We start from the raw sequence: 16,957 nt of genomic DNA on the forward strand, positions 1-16,957 counted from the left end.
TCTGTACGGCTTGAGGGGGTGCACAGCTGTGGGGTGAGGCATGGCCCACCCAGCACAGGCTTACTGACCTGCTGTGCAGCTGCAGGCCCAGCTGCTGCCCTCAGTCACCTCACCTGTGCAATGGGCATCATTACACCCCCGACATGCAGGAGATGCTCGTGAATGGAGGGGAGCCGAGGCACTGAGAAAGCAGATTTGGCCCAAAAGGAGGAGGAGCAGGTCAGGGTTGGTGGGAAAGGACAGATGCGGCCACCTTAGGCATGGCCAGGGGCTGCCTTCCTCAAAGTGCTCAGGACAGTCAGGCGGGGGAAGTTCTGAGTCTATGAGCAGAACCGTGGGCTGGGGACCAGGCGAGGTTGTCTCTGTAGTGTTCTGGGGTGGCCAGCCACTGTGCCACTGTTCCTTCCTGTTTGTCCTCATCTCTGCCCATGGGGAGCCCAAAGATGCTCCAAGAGCTCACAGTGAGCTCACTGTGAGTTACTGCGACCCACATGCAGTCATTAGAGCCGTGCGTCATCATCACAACAGCCACCAGGTTAGCACTTGGGTAATTTATCCAAATAATGACTCACCTGTTCTGACGTGATTTACACGATATGCCCTCATTTATTATTATCCTCCTATTGGATGTTTAGGTAGTGTTTGATTTACTTTTTTTCCACTATAAACTATCTGTGGTGAGCATTTTTCCCATACACGTAAACTTGGGAGAGACACAGGAAAGTTTATATAGTAAAACTATTTGTAATAGCAAAATACTGGGAAAAAACCAATTATACATCATCAGGAACCGCGTAAGTAAATTGTGCTATATTGACATCATGGAATACTACACAGCTATGAGATGGAGTGAACTGAGGTACACAAAGACAAATGTTAAGTGAAAGAAGCCAGATACAAAAGAGGAGATGATATATGCTTTTCATATATGGCTTAAAACCAAACAAAACTAGTATTTAGGCATACATACACCTGTGTTAAAACAGTTTTACAGAAAACAAGGATTCTGGCCAGGCACGGTGACTCATGTCTGAAATCCCAGCACTTTGGGAGGTCGAGGTGGGAGGATCACTTGAGTCCAGGAGTTTGAGACCAGCCTGAGCAACATGGCGAACCCCATCTCTACAAAAAATACAAAAATTAGCTGGGCATGGTGGCATGTGCCCATAGTCCCAGCTACTTGGAGGCGGAGGAGGGAGGATTGCTTGAGCCTGGGAGGCAGAGGTTGCAGTGAGCCAAGATCAGGCTACTGCACTCCAGCCTGGGTTAAAGTATGAGACCTTGTCTCAAAACAACAACAACAACAACAATAACGACAACAACAACAAGCAACCAAACAAGCAAAACCCCACACAAGGATTTTCAACTGCTTGATTGATACAATTTAAAAAATTTAGGCCAGGCGTGGTGGCTCACGCCTGTAATCCCAGCACTTTGGGAGGCCGAGGCGGGCAGATCACGAGGTCAGGAGATTGAGACCATCCTGGCTAATACGGTGAAGCCCCGTCTCTACTAAAAATACAAAAAATCAGCCGGGCATGGTGGCAGGCGCCTGTAGTCCCAGCTACTCGGGAGGCTGAGGCAGGAGAATGGTGTGAACCCGGGAGGCGGAGCTTGCAGTGAGCCAAGACTGCGCCACTGCACTCCAGCCTGGGCGACAGAACGAGACTCCGTCTCAAAAAAAAAAAAAAAAAAAGGAAAAGGAAAAATTAGTTTAAAAAATTGTCACAGTAGAATTGACTTTGGGGGAGTTTCTATGAATTTTAATAAGTGTAGATTCATGTAACCACCCCTGTAATCAGTATTCAGAACAGCTCCATCACCCTAAAGAACTCCATTGTGCCTCCCCTTATAGTCACTCCCTCCCCTCATCCCCTCACCCACGCAACACTCTATCACTACATGTTTTTTTTTTTTTGAGACAGGGTCTCACTCTGTCGCCCAGGCTGGAGTGCAGTAGAGCGATCAACAGCTCACTGCAGCCTTGACCTCCTGGGCTCAAGTGATTCTCCCACCTCAGCCTCCCAAGTAGATGGGACTACAGACACATGTGCCATCACACCCAGCTAAATTTTGTATTTTTTGTAGAGATGGGGTTTCACCATGTTGCCCAGGGGTCTCGAACTTCTGAGCTCAAGTGATCCGCCAACCTCTGCCTGTCAAAGTGCTGGGAGTACAGGCGTGAGCCACTGCAGCTGGTCAGGCCGTTCAATTATAATGTTGAATAGCAGGAGTGAGAGTGGATATTCTTGCCTCATTTCTGATCTTAGGGAGAAAGCATTTAGTTTTTCTCTATCAAGTATGATCTAAGCCGGGCATGGTGGCTCATGCCTGTAATCCCAACACTTTGGGAGGCTGAGGGGGGTGGATCACGAGGTCAGGAGATCGAGACCATCCTGGCTAACACGGTGAAACCCCGTCTCTACTAAAAATACAAAAAATTTAGTCAGGCGTGGTGGCGGGTGCCTGTAGTCCCAGCTACTTGGGAGGCTGAGGCAGGAGAATGTCATGAACCCTGGAGGTGGAGTTTGCAGTGAGCTGAGATCGCACCAGTGCACTCCAGCCTGGGCAACAGAGCGAGAATACGTCTCAAAAAAAAAAAAAAAAAAAGGTATGATCTGAGTTGTAGTTTTTTTTTTTTGGTGCATGCTTTATATCAGGTTAAGAAAGTTATCTTTTTGTTTGCTAAGAGTTTTTTTTAAGATCATGAATCAATGTTGAATTTTGTCAGAAGCTTTTTCTGCATGACTTGATATGGTTATGTGGTTCAATTACTTTCAAATGTCAATATGGTAGATTGCATTTATTGATTTTTGTTTTATTTTTTATTTTATTTTAATTTGTTTTATTTTTTTGAGACAGAGTCTCTCTGTCACCCAGGCTGGAGTGTAGTCATGCTATATCAGCTCACTGCAACCGCCTCCCGGGTTCAAGCAATTCTCGTGTCTCAGCCTCCCAAGTAGCTGGGACTACAGGTGTGTGTTGCCATGCTTAACTCATTTTTGTATTTTTAGTAGAGATGGGGTTTCCCCATGTTGGCCAGGCTCATCTCGAACTCCTGGACTCAAGCGATCCGCCCACCTCGGCCTCCCAAAGTGCTGGGATTACAGGCATGAGCCACTGCACCCGGCCACATTGATTTTTGAATATTGTGTCAGTTTTGCATCCCCAGGATAAGCCTCACTTGGTCATGGTGTCTTATTTTTGTACATTGGATTTGAATTGGTAATATTATGTTGAGGGTTTTCTTATGTTTTGCATCTATGTTCACTAAGGAAGTTGGACTGTACTTTTCCCATACTTTCTTTTTTCTGGTTTTGGTATCAGGATAATGCTATTTGAGAAGTGCTTCTGTCTTTTATTTTTTGAAGAGATTTTGTAGAATTGGTATTATTTCTTCTTAGATGTTTGACACAATTTGCCAGTGAAACCATCTGGACCTGGCAACTTTATCATCTTCTTCTTTTTAAAAAAGGCTTAAAAAAATTTTGTTTTAAAGAGCAGTTTTAGGTTTACAGTAAACCTGAGAGGAAGGTACAGAGATATCCCGTATACCCTTCACCCCCACACATGCACAGCCTCCCCATTATCAGCAACCCTCATCAGCGTGGAGCATTTGTTACAATTGATCATTATCACCCCAAGTCCACGGTTTACATGAGGGTTCACTCTTAGTGTTGTACATTTTATGGGTTGGCTTAACTGTATAATGACATGTTTTCACCTTTATAGTACAATACAGAGTAATTTCACGGCCCTGAAATCCTGTGTTCTGCCTATTCATCCCTCCCTCCCCTCTAACTCCCAGTGACCACTGATCTTTTGACTGTCTCCATAGTCTTGCCTTTTCCAGAATGTCATATATAGTTGGAATCATATAGTGTGTATCTTTCACTTAGTAACATGCGTTTAAGTTTCCTCTATGTCTTTTCATGGCTTGATAGCTCATTTTTACTTAGTGCTGAATAATATTCCATTCTCTGTATATACCATATCTTACTTATCCATTCCCCTACTGAAGGTCATCTTGTTCGCTTTCCAGTTTTGGCAATTATGAATAAAGCTACTTCAAACATCTGTGTGTTTGCAAAGGTATAGACTAGAAGATGAAACATAAATAAACAAACATGCATGTGCAGGCTTTTGTGTGGATGTACGTTTTCAGCTCCTTTCAGTAGATACCAAGGAGCATGATTCCTATATGGTATGGTAAGACTATGTTTAGTTTTTAAAGAAACCACCAAATTGTCTTCCAAAGTGACTGTACTATTTTGCATTTTGCCAGCAATGAATGAGAGTTCCTGTTGCTCCACATCCTCACCAGCATTTGGTGTTGTCAGTGTTCTGGATTTTGGCCATTCTACTAGGTGTATAGTGGTATCTCATTGTTGCAAATTATTTTTTTTTTTCTTTTTCTGTTTAAATTTTTCTTTCTGGGGCCAGCAACATTCAGCAACTTCTCTCTTTATTAAAAAAGGTTTTCAAGTATGAATTCAGTTTTTACTAGATACAAATCTATTCAGACTATCTGTTTCTTTCTGCTTTCTTGCTTTCCTTTGGGTTATTTGAACATTTTTTTCTTTTCTTTTTAAAAATTTTAATAAAAATATCTACAATTGTGAACTCTTTTTTTTTTTTTGAGAGAAGGTCTTGCTCTGTTGCCCAGGTTGGAGTGCGGTGGCATGATCAGGGCTCACTGCAACCTAAGAACTTCCCGGGCTCAAGCAGTCCTCTGCCTCAGCCTCCCGAAGTGCTGGGATTAGAGGTGTGAGCCACCACACCCGGCCTGAACATTTTGAAGTATTTCTTTTTATTTTATCTATTGTGTTTTGACTCTATCTTTTTATATACTTTTTAATGTGATTCATTATCTAGGAATTAAAATGTACAAACTTAACTCTTCATTGACTACTTAGAATAAATCTTTTACTATTTCACATGGAAGGTAGAAACCTTACCATCATAGAGGTCTCTTTAGTCTTCCTGCCTTTATATTTATGTAATTATATTATAATTATCTTATACATTATATCCACATACCTTGAAATCCCATCACACAATGCTTTAATGAATGAATGAATATCTATATCTATCTCTATCTCTCTCTCTATATATATACATATCCTGACCTCAGGTGATCCACTCACCTCGTCCTCCCAAAGTGTTGGGTTTACAGGCGTGAGCCACTGTGCCCGGCCAATTTTTTCTTTTATAGAAGTGAGATCTCATTTTGTTGTCAAGTCTGGTCTTGAACTCCTGGGCTGAAGTAATCATCCTGTCTCAGCCTCCCCACGTGCTTGGATTAAAGGTGTGAGCCACAGGCCTGGTCAAATATATGTAAGTTTAATCAAATACTTGCGTTACCAGAAAAAGGGGTCCCGATCACAGGCGTGAGCCACCACGCCTGTAATCCCAGCACTTTGGGAGCACGAGGTGAGTGGATCACCTGAGGTCAGGAGTTCGAGACAAGCCTGGCCAATGTGGTGAAATTCCGTCTCTACAAAAAATATTAGCTGGGCGTGGTGGCAGGTGCCTGTAATCCCAGCTACTTGGGAGGCTGAGGCAGGAGAATTGCTTGAACCTGGCAGGCAGAGGTTGCAGTGAGCTGAGATCGTGCCATTGTGCTCCAGCCTGGGCAACAAAAGCCAAACTCCTTAAAAAAAAAAAAAAAAAGAGATAACTTATTGAAAACTAGTCCATTACAGAGAAGGGTGTCCCCAGAAAGGAAGCAGAGGAATGCACTATCTTTGTTTTAAGTTTTTCTTTTCTTTTTGAGACAGGGTCTCGCTTTGTCCCCCAGCCTGGAGTTCAGTGGTGCGATCTTGGCTCACTGCAGCCTTGACCTCCTGGGCTCAAGTGATCCTCCCACCTCAGCCTCCTGAGTAGCTGGGACTATAGGTGCATGCCACCATGCCCAGCTAATTTTTCTTTCTTTTTTTTTTTTTTTTGTAGAGATGAGATTTTGTCATGTTGCCCAGGCTGGTCTTGAACTCCTGAGCTCAGGCGATCTGCCCACCTCAGCCTCCCAAAGTGCTGGGATTACAGGTGTGAGCCTTGGCCTAGTGTGTTTCTTATATAGGGGTCTTGTCTATGTAAAGACTAAAGTTATCTGTACCTCTGTGTGGTGGGCTAACAGCATGATGAAGTTTATCATTCTATTGATTTAAAGAAAACTATCCTTGACTTTCTAGTGTGTAAGTACATCAAAGCATAACTATAATTATTTTGAAAGCGTATATTGTTATGGATGTTGGGAACCCTGGACTTTCCACTGCTGTGGGAGTATGTCTTTGTAGGTATCTTTAGTCTGTTTTCTCAACTACAAACATCTTAGGACCATGTGTTGTGACTGGCCAGGAATGTGCCTTGCTAGTTTCATGATGGAGTTGATTTTAAAATGGTGTCACTCTGGCTGTCCTAGGCTCCTGGTTACATAACACTTTCACTTCTCCTGCGATTCTGATGCTACAAATGATAGATGTTTTAGCATTTTCTTACAGGTCCTTAAGGTTGTATTCATTTTTCTGTCAGTCTCTTTCTCTGACTTGTTCATATTGAACAATTTCTTTTTGTTTTAGAGACTGAGTTTCACTCTGTTGCCCACGTTGGAGTGTAGTGGTGAGATCATAGCTCACTGCAGCCTTGAATTCCTGGGCTCAAGGGATCCTCCCTTCTTGGTGTTCACAGTAGCTAGGACTACAGGCATGTATCATCACACTCAGCTATTTTTAAAGGTTTTTTTTTTTTTTTTTTTTTTTTTTGACAGAGTCTTGCTCCTTTCACCCAGGCTGGAGTGTAGCAGCATGATCTCAGCTCACTGCAACCTCTGCCTCCCAGGTTCAAGCAATTCTCCTGCCTCATTCACTTAGTAGCTGGGATTACAGGTGCCTACCACCATGCCTGGCTAAATTTTTGTAATTTTTGTTGAGACAGGGTTTTACCATGTTGGCCAGGCTGGTCTTGAACTCCTCACCTCAGGTGATATATCCTCCTTGGCCTCCCAAAGTGCTGGGATTACAGCCGTGAGCCACTGGGCCTGGGCTGTTGTTATTTATCTATTTTTTTTTGTAGAGACGAGTCTCACTATGTTGCCCAGGCTGGTCTCAAACGCCTAACCTCAAGCCATCTATCTTCTTACTTCAGCCTGCAAAAATACTAGTACTACTGGTAAAAGTCACTGCTCTTGGCCAGATAGAACGATTTCTATTTATCTCTTTGAGTTCACAAACTCTTTTCTTGCCTCCATTCTGCTACTGAATCCATTCAGTGAGAATTTATTTCCATGGTTATTATATTTTCCACTTCTAAAATTTCCATTTGTTTCTTCTTTAAATATTCTTTTTTTGTGCCAGGGCTTTCTGTTTTTACTTGTTTCAAAAGTGTTCATGATTGCTTGTTTAAGCATTTTAAAAATAGCATCTTTAAAGGCTTTGCCAGATAATCCCAACATGTCTATTTAGCATTGGTGTTGGTGCATTGTCTTTCCCCATTTGAGTTCCCCTATTTTCCTGGTTTTTCATATTCTGAGTAATTTCAATTTACATGCTGGACATTTTGAATATCAGGTTATGAGACTCTTGATCTTGTGTAAATGTTATGGGGTAAGTTGGTATTTCTGTTTTAACAGGTGGTTTACCTCTCTTCACAGGCAGCCAGCATGGTCCTTGTCACCATGGTGGGGCCAGGGCAAGAGAGAGCCCTGGAGGGGAAGGGGGTTCAGTTGAAGATGGAGTGAGTTTTGAGGGGAGCACTGTCTGAGGTATTTGAGTCCCAGAGGCATAGGAAACAGCAGAGGGAGGTCGGATTCCATTATCCTCAATGGGGATGGGAATCGGGGGTTTCGGGTGTGGGACTGGGAACTGCTGCCCTCTCCTGCCCCGTAGCCACGCATGCTCCTTGGGCACCTGTCTCAGTGCGCATGTTCACTGGGCGTCTTCCCGTCTGCCCCTTAGCCCACGTGGAGAACGCCAGGGAGCTGTGAGGGTGTGCAGTAGCGTTCCTGCCATCTGGACACTTTTTCCTCTACTGAGATTCATCTGGTAGGTCCACAGGCCAGTCCTCCTGGAAGTTGAAGTGTGAGTGAGGGAGAGGAGGAGCCAGTGGGCTTCAGGCGAGTCCGGTGGGTCCCGTGGTGTGATGGTCTGTGGTCTTTGAGGGAGAAGGGCCTCGTGGCCTCTGAGGGAGAAGGGCCTCAAGGTCATCCTCCTCCTCCTTCTCACAGTCTGCGACCGGACCATCAGCTTTGTGGTCGTGAAGGGGCCAGGACAGGGAGTAAGGTAGGCTGTGGAGGGAAGGCGGTCAGGGGCTCAGGTGAAGATGGGTGAGTACTGGGGGTGCTGTTGGAGGGATAGAAGTCCCGAGGTGCCGGGAACCCCCGACACAGGGCACATTCCTAAGTCCTGAATGGGGCCCCTGGCAGAGGCGAGGTGGGCCGCAAAGAAGAGGCCTGCAACCTGGGAATGCTGCAGGCTGGTGAGCACCCCTTAGTGGTGTGGAGTGAGTAGCGCCTGAGTGAGAAGCATTGCAAGGTCTCACCTCCGCCATGGATGGTCCAGAAACAATGGGAAGGACTGGGTGAGGCTGTGTGGTTCAACCAAACTTGATTTAAGGGGGTGAATGGCCCTAGTAAGTGGGAATGTGCCAAAAGCAGCAGTCACGGGAATTGTGATTCACTAGTGTTTTCATGTGGAGTCCACTTGTGAAACTAAACCTTATCAGAAATGCCCTCTGTCAGTGGGGTGTAGTGGCGCGTGCCTGTAGTTCCAACTAGTCGGGACGCTGAGACGGGAGGATTGCTTGAGCGGGAGGTCAAGGCTGCAGTGAGCTGTGATCCCCCATCCAAAATAAATTTTAAAATAATGTCCTCTGCCTTTTGTCACACGCCTTAAGATGATTGCTCTGCCAGCTTGACCACCGTAAGTGGCTTTGCAAGCACTCAGGAAACGTACACTCATATGCTTAACTCTGGGACTTATTTTGAAAATATTTTCAAAATCAAAATGACAAGTTAACATTTAGCCATGGAAGTGATCGAATACAGCTATCCTCTCAGGTGCATGTTCGCAATCACAGTTTTCTTTTTGCAGTGTGAAATGTGAGTTGGTGAGGAAGATCAACCTACCGGCCTAGACCAAGACTCAATGTAGAACCTCCTGAGGTTATTGGGCCTATGTTGGTGAGTGCTTTAACATTCGATGTTTTCTATTAGCAGAAATTAATCTTTTTGATAGTGTTGTTGCATTACTATACATACACTGATAAAAGTCTTTCATGCTGATAAAAAATGAATATGGTGTCTCACGAAGGAAACATTGATTCAGAATAATTTTTTTTTCTCTTGTGTTCTCCAGCTTTTGCCCATGACTCCCTTTTCATGCTTGTTAATGGCAAATTGTACACATCTATTCCAACACAGAGTATAATCACTTCCAAAGTCCTTGTGGATAACTTTTCTCAGAGTAACCTTTCTATGGGTAGGGTAACCTTATTGAGCATAGAGAATAGAATTGGAGAAATGTCTTTAGGCTTAGTTATTGTCAGAAACATCTATGTATTCTGTGTACATATAATTGACATTTATGAACAAAACTTTTTTTTTTTAATTTGTACATACATACATATTCCCTAGTCCGAGCAGTTCAGTGATGAAGAAGGGGAACCACCAAAACCTGAAGAAGGAGAACCAGCAAATCAAAGTCAGGATCCTGCACCTGCTCAGGAGGGAGAGGACAAGGGAGCATCTGCAGCTCAAGGTGAAGGAAAAGGGAAGAAGAATGTCTGTTGGGGTGTGTGTGTGTGTGTGTGATGCATTGTCATATACCAGGAACAGGAGGAAAGAAAACAATGGAAAGAATGCCTGAAAATTGACTGGAAAAGTGAAGAGGGTATAGTTTGCAGCTTACCTTAGGGAAATCCTTCACTATGATAAAATTTCTCCACTTTATGAATGAGAGAATGGAGGCTCGGGGATTGTGTTTTATCCAAGAACACTTGACTGGTGAATACAAAATTTATATTTTGTTCCAAAGTTTGTGACTTACTACCGTATGTGTTCCTGTAAAAAAAGTAACTGATTTTGCTGAAAATGCTTAAAACTCAAATGCTTTACTGTAAGGTAGCTTAGTAGTGGCCCAAGAATAGACCCATTACAGAGGGGTAGGAGCAATTCCAAAAGCCGAGTCACTGAATGTGGCCACCGTTTCCTTTGATTGATATTTTTATATGGTAAGTTTGATACAAGCCGGATAAATCAGGATACTGCCATACAGGTAGCTGGTTTAGTATGAGTTTTTTAAGTGACTTTTAAGAGGTGATTAAATCTTTTTATGGTTAGAAAAACCAGAAAAGAGGCCGGGTGTGGTGGTCATGCCTGTAATCCCAGCACTTTGGGAGGCCAAGGTGGGTGGTTCACGAGGTCAGGAGATTGAGACCTTCCTGGCTGACACGGTGAAACCCCGTCTCTACTAAAAATACAAAAAATTAGCTGGGCGTGGTGGGATGCGCCTGTATTCTAAGCTACTCAGGCGGCTGAGGCAGGAGAATCACTTGAACCCGGGAGGCAGAGGTTGCCGTGAGCTGAGATCACGCCATTGCACACTCTGGCCTGGGCAACAAGAGTAGAACTCCGTCTTAAAAAAAAAAAAAGTGAGTTTAAGTCAGATTTTAAAAATCATTTTCCATTCTGTTTTTTTCCATACTCTGATCCTGTTGGATAGAATGCACAGGATTCTGCTTTGCATGGTTTGTTTATCGTAAATCATTAAACTCTGGCCTGAGTCATCTTAAAACATCTGAATTGAGCTTTCTTTCCTATTAAGAAAGTGAGTGGGCACCCTGTTTCATGTTTGTTTTTCTACGTGGAGACCTGAATATCTATTCTTAGATTCTATCAAATTCTGAATTCTCTTGCTTTTTTTAAAAAAATTATGTTTTAAGTTCTGGGATACATGCGCAGAACATGCAGGTTTGTTACATAGGTATACACGTGTCATGGTGGTTTGCTGTACCCATCAACTCGTCATCTACATTAGATATTTCTCCTAATGCTATCCCTTCCCTAGCCCCCTACCCCCCGATGGGCCCCAGTGTGTGATGTGCCCCTTCCTGTGTCCATGTGTTCTCATTGTTCAACTCCCAGTTATGAGTGAGAACATGTGATGTTTGATTTTTTGTTCCTCTGCTCGTTGAGGTTTCCAGCTGAGAATGATGGTTTCCAGCTTCATCCATGTCCCTGCAAAGGACATGAACTCATCCTTTTTATGGCTGCATAGTATTCCATGGTATATATGTGCCACATTTTCTTTATCCAGTTTATCATTGATGGGCATTTGGGTTGGTTCCAAGTCTTTGCTATTGTGAGCAGTGTTGCATTAAACATACATGTGCATGTGTCTTTATGGTAGAATGATTTATAATCCTTTGGGTATATACCCAGTAATGGGATTGCTGGGTCAAATGGTGTTTCTAGTTCTAGATCCTTGAGGAATTGCTACACTCTCTTCCACAATGGTTGAACTAATTTACACTCCCACCAACAGTGTAAAAATGTTCCTATTTCTCCACATCCTCTCCAGCATCTATTGTTTCCTGACTTTTTAATGATTACCATTCTAACTGACCTGAGATGGTATCTCATTATGGTTTTGACTTGCATTTCTCTAATGATCAGTGATAATGAGCTTTTTTTCATGTTGGCTGCATAAATGTCTTCTTTTGAGAAGTGTCTGTTCATATTCTTCACCCGCTTTTTCATGGGGTTGTTTTTTTCTTGTAAATTTGTTTAAGTTCCTTGTAGTTTCTAGATATTAGCCCTTTGTCAATGGATAGATTGCAAAAAATTTCTCCCATTCTGGAGGTTGCCTGTTTACTCTGATGATAATTTCTTTTGCTGTGCAGAAGCTCTTTAGTTTAATTAGATCCCATTTGTCGATTTTGGCTTTTGTTGACATTGCTTTTGGTGTTTTAGTCATGAAGTCTTTCCCCATGCCTATGTCCTGAATGGTATTGCCTAGGTTTTCTTCTAGGGTTTTTATGGTTTTAGGTCTTACGTTTGAGTCTTTAATCCGTCTTGAGTTAATTTTTGTATGAGGTGTAATGAAGGGGTCCAGTTTCAGTTTTCTGCATATGGCTAGCCAGTTTTCCCAACACCATTTATTAAAGAGGGAATCTTCCCCCTTGCTTGTTTTTGTCAGGTTTGTCAAAGATCAGATGGTTTTAGATGCATGGTGTTATTTCTGAGGCCTCCGTTCTATTCCATTGGTCTATATATCTGTTTTGGTACCAGTGCCATGCTGTTTTGGTTACTGTAGCCTTGTATAGTCTGAAGTCAGGTGGCATGATGCCTCCAGCTTTGTTCTTTTTGCTTAGGATTGTCTTGGCTATACGGGCCCTTTTTTGGTTCCATATGAAATTTAAAGTAGTTTTGTCTAATTCTGTGAAGAAACTCAATGGTAGCTTGATGGGGATAGCATTGCATCTATAAATTACTTTGGTCAGTATGGCCATTTTCATGATACTGATTCTTTCTATGCATGAGCATTGAATGTTTTTCCATTTGTGTCCTCTCTTATTTCCTTGAGCCACTGCTCAAGGAAAGATTTGTAGTTCTTCTTGAAGAGGTCCTTCACGTCCTTTGTAAGTTGTATTCCTAGGGATTTTATTCTCTTTATAGCAATTGTGAATGGAGTTCACTCATGACTTGGCTCTCTGTTTGTCTATTATTGGTGTATGGGAATGCTGGTGATTTTTGCACATTGATTTTGTATCCTGAGACTGCTGAAGTTGCTTATCAACTTAAGGAGATTTTGGGTTGAGACGATGGGGTTTTCTAAATATACAGTCACGTCATGTGCAAACAGAGACAGTTTGACTTCTTCTCTTCCTATTTGAATGCCCTTTCTTTCTTTTTCTTGCCTGATTGCCTTGGCCAGAACTTCCAATATTATGTTGAATAGGAGTTAGAGAAGGCATCTTTGTCTTGTGCCAGTTTTCAAAGAGAATGCTTCCAGCTTTTGCCCATTCAGTATGATATTGGCTGTGGGTTTGTCATAAATAGCTCTTATTATTTTGAGATAAGTTCCATCAATACCTAGTTTATTGAGAGTTCTTTGCATGAAGGAGTGTTGAATTTTATCAAAGGCCTTTTCTGCATCTATTGAGATAATTATGTAGTTTTTGTCATTGGTTCTGTTTATGTGATGGATAACATTTATTGATTTGTGTATGTTCAACCATCCTTGCATCCCAGGGATGAAGCTGACTTGATCATAGTGGATAAGCTTTTTGATGTGCTGCTGGATTCGGTTTGCCAGTATTTTATTGAGGATTGTTGCATCAATGTTCATCAGGGATATTGGCCTGAAATTTTATTTTTTTGTTGTGTCTCTGCCAGGTTTTGGTATCAGGATGATGCTGGCTTCATAAAATGAGTTAGGGAGGAGTCCCTCTTTTTCTATTGTTTGGAATAGTTTCAGAAGGAATGGTACTAGCTTCTCGTTGTACCTCTGGTAGAATTTGACTGCAAATCCGTCTGGTCCTGGGCTTCTTTTGGTTGGTAGGTTATTAATTACTGCCTCAATTTTAGAACTTGTTATTGGTTTATTCAGGGATTTGAATTCTTCCTGATTTAGTCTTGAGAGGATGTATATCTCCAGGAATTTATCAGTTTCTTCTAGATTTTCTAGTTTATTTGTGTAGAGATGTGTATAGTATTCTATGATGGTAGTTTGTATTTCTGTGGGATCAGTGCTGATATCCCTTTTTATCATTTTTTATTGTGTCTATTTGATTATTCTCTCTTTTCTTCTTTATTAGTCTGGCTAGCGGTCTATCTATTTTGTTAATCTTTTCAAAAAACCAGCTCCTGGATTCATTGATTTTTTGAAGGGTTTTTCGTGTCTCTATCTCCTTCAGTTCTGCTCTGATCTTAGTTATTTCTTGTCTTCTGCTAGCTTTTGAATTTGTTTGCTCTTGCTTCCCTAGTTCTTTTAATTGTGATATTAGGGTGTCGATTTTAGATCTTTCCTGCTTTCTCCTGTGGGCATTTAGTGCTATAAATTTCCTTCTAAACACTATTTAGCTATGTTCCAGAGATTCTGGTACATTGTGTCTTTGTTCTCATTGGTTTCAAAGAACTTTATTTCTGCCTTAATTTCATTATTTACCCAGTAGCCATTCAGGAGTAGGTTGTTCGGTTTCCATATAGTTGTGTGGTTTTGAGTGAGTTTCTTAATTCTGAGTTCTAATTTGATTGCACTGTTGTCTGAGAGACGGTTTGTTATAATTTCTGTTCTTTTGCATTTGCTGAGGAGTGTTTTACTTCACATTATGTGGTCAATTTTAGAATAAGTGCAATGTGGTGCTGAGAAGAATGTATATTCTGTTGATGTTGGGTGGAGAGTTCTGTAGATGTCTATTAGGCCTACTTGGTCCAGAGCTGAGTTCAAGTCCTGGATATCCTTGTAATTTTCTGTCTCATTGATCTGTCTAATATTGACAGTGGGGTGTTAGAGTCTCCCACTATTATTGTGTGGAAGTCTAAGTCTCTTTGTAGGTCTCTAAGAACTTGCTTTATAAATCTAGGTGCTCCTGTATTGGGTGCATATATATTTAGGATAGTTAGCTCTTCTTGTTGCATTGATCCCTTTACTATTATGTAATGCCCTTCTTTGTCTCTTTTGATCTATGTTGGTTTAAAGTCTCTTTTATCAGAGACTAGGATTGCAACCCCTGCTTTTTTTTTTTTTTCTTTCCATTTGCTTGGTAAATATTCCTCCATCCCTTTATTTTGAGCCTATGTGTCTATTTGTACATGAGATGGGTCTCCTGAATATAGCACACTGATGGGTCTTGACTCTATCCAATTTGCCAGTCTGTGTCTTTTAATTGGGGCATTTAGCCCGTTTACATTTAAGGTTAATATTGTTATGTGTGAATTTGATCCTGTCATTATGATGCTAGCTGGTTATTTTGCCCATTCGTTCATGCAGTTTCTTCATGGTGTCAATGGTCTTTACAATTTGGTATTTGCAGTGGCTGGTACTGGTTTTTCCTTTCCATATTTACTGCTTCCTTCAGGAGCTCTTGTAAGGCAGGCCTGGTGGCGACAAAATCTCTCAGCATTTGCTTGTCTGTAAAGGATTTTATTTCTCCTTTGCTTATGAAGCTTAGTTTGGCTGGATATGAAATTCTGGGTTGAAAATTCTTTTCTTTAAGAATGTTGAATATTGGCCCCCACTCTCTTCTGGCTTGTAGGGTTTCTGCAGAGAGATCCACTGTTAGTCTGTCAGGCTTCCCTTTGTGGGACTTTTCTCTCTGGCTGCCCTTAACATTTTTTCTTTCATTTCAACCTTGGTGAATCGACGATTATGTGTCTTGGGGTTGCTCTTCTCGAGAAGTATCTTTGTGGTGTTCTCTGTGTTTCCTGAATTTGAATCTTGGCCTGTCTCGCTAGGTTGGGGAGGTTCTCCTGGATAATATCCTGAAGGGTGTTATCCAACTTGGTTCCATTCTCCCCGTCACTTTCAGGTACACCAGTCAAATGTAGGTTTGGTCTATTCACATAGTCCTATATTTCTTGGAGGCTTTGTTCGTTCCTTTTTTTCTTTTTTTTTCTAATCTTGTTTTCATGCTTTATTTCATTAAGTTGATCTTCAGTCTCTGATATCCTTTCTTCCTCGTGATCGATATGGCTATTGATACTTGTGTATACTTCACGAAGTTCTCGTGCTGTGTTTTTCAGCTCCATCAGGTCATTTATGTTCTTCTCTAAATTGGTTATTCTAGTTAGCAATTTCTCTAACCTTTTTTCAAGGCTCTCAGTTTCCTTGCATTGGGTAAGAACATGCTCCTTTAGCTCGGAGGAGTTTGTTATTACCCACCTTCTGAAGCCTACTTCTGACAATTCGTCAAACTCATTCTCGGTCTAGTTTTATTTCCTTGCTGGCAAGGTGTTGCGATCCTTTGGAGGAGAAGAGGCGTTCTGGTTTTTGGAATTTTCAGCCTTTTTTTGCTTGGTTTTCCTCATCTTTGTGGATTTATCTACCTTTGGTCTTTGATGTTGGTGACCTTCAGATGGGGATTTTGTGTAGACGTCCTTTTTGTTGATGTTGATACTATTCCTTTCTGTTTGTTAGTTTTCCTTCTAACAGTCAGGCCCCTCTGCTGCAGGTCTGCTGGAGTTTGTTGGAGGTCCACTCCAGATCCTGTTTGCCTGGGTATCACCAGCAGAGGCTGCAGAACAGCAAATATTGCTGCCTGTTCCTTCCTCTGGGAAGCTTTGTCCCAGAGGGGCACCTGCCAGATGTCAGCCGGAGCTCTCCTACATGAGGTATCTGTCGACCCCTGCTTGGAGGTATCTCCCAGTCAGGAGGCATGGGGGTCAGGAACCCACTTGAGGAGGCAGTCTGTCCCTTAGGAGAGCTTGAGTGCTGTGCTGGGAGATCTGTTGCTCTCTTGAGAGCCGGCAGGCAGGAACATTAAATCTGCTGAAGCTGTGCCCGCAGCTGCCCCTTCCCCCAGGTGCTTTGTCCCAGGGAGATGGGAGTTTTATCTATAAGCCTCTGACTGGGGCTGCTGCCTTTCTTTCAGAGATGCCCTACCCAGAGAGGAGGAATCTGGAGAGGCAGTCTGGCTATAGCGGGTTTGCCAAATGGTGGTGGGCTCTGCCCAGTTTGAACTTCCTGGAGGTTTTGTTTATACTGTGAGGGGAAAGCTGCCTACTCAAGCCTCAGTAATGGCAGATGTCCCTCCCCCGACCAAGCTTGACAGTCCCAGGTCAACTTCAGACTGCTGTGCTGGCAGTGAGAATTTCAAGCCAGTAGATTTTAGTTTGCTGGACTCCATGGGGGTGGGACCTGCTCAGCTAGACCACATGGCTCCCTAGCTTCAGCCCCCTTTCCAGGGGAGTGAATGGTTCTGTCTTCCTGGCATTCCAGGCACCACTGGGGTATGAAAAACA

This window comes from Macaca fascicularis, chromosome X (genome assembly GCF_037993035.2).
Source record: "Macaca fascicularis isolate 582-1 chromosome X, T2T-MFA8v1.1".
Classification (NCBI taxonomy): Eukaryota; Metazoa; Chordata; class Mammalia; order Primates; family Cercopithecidae; genus Macaca; species Macaca fascicularis.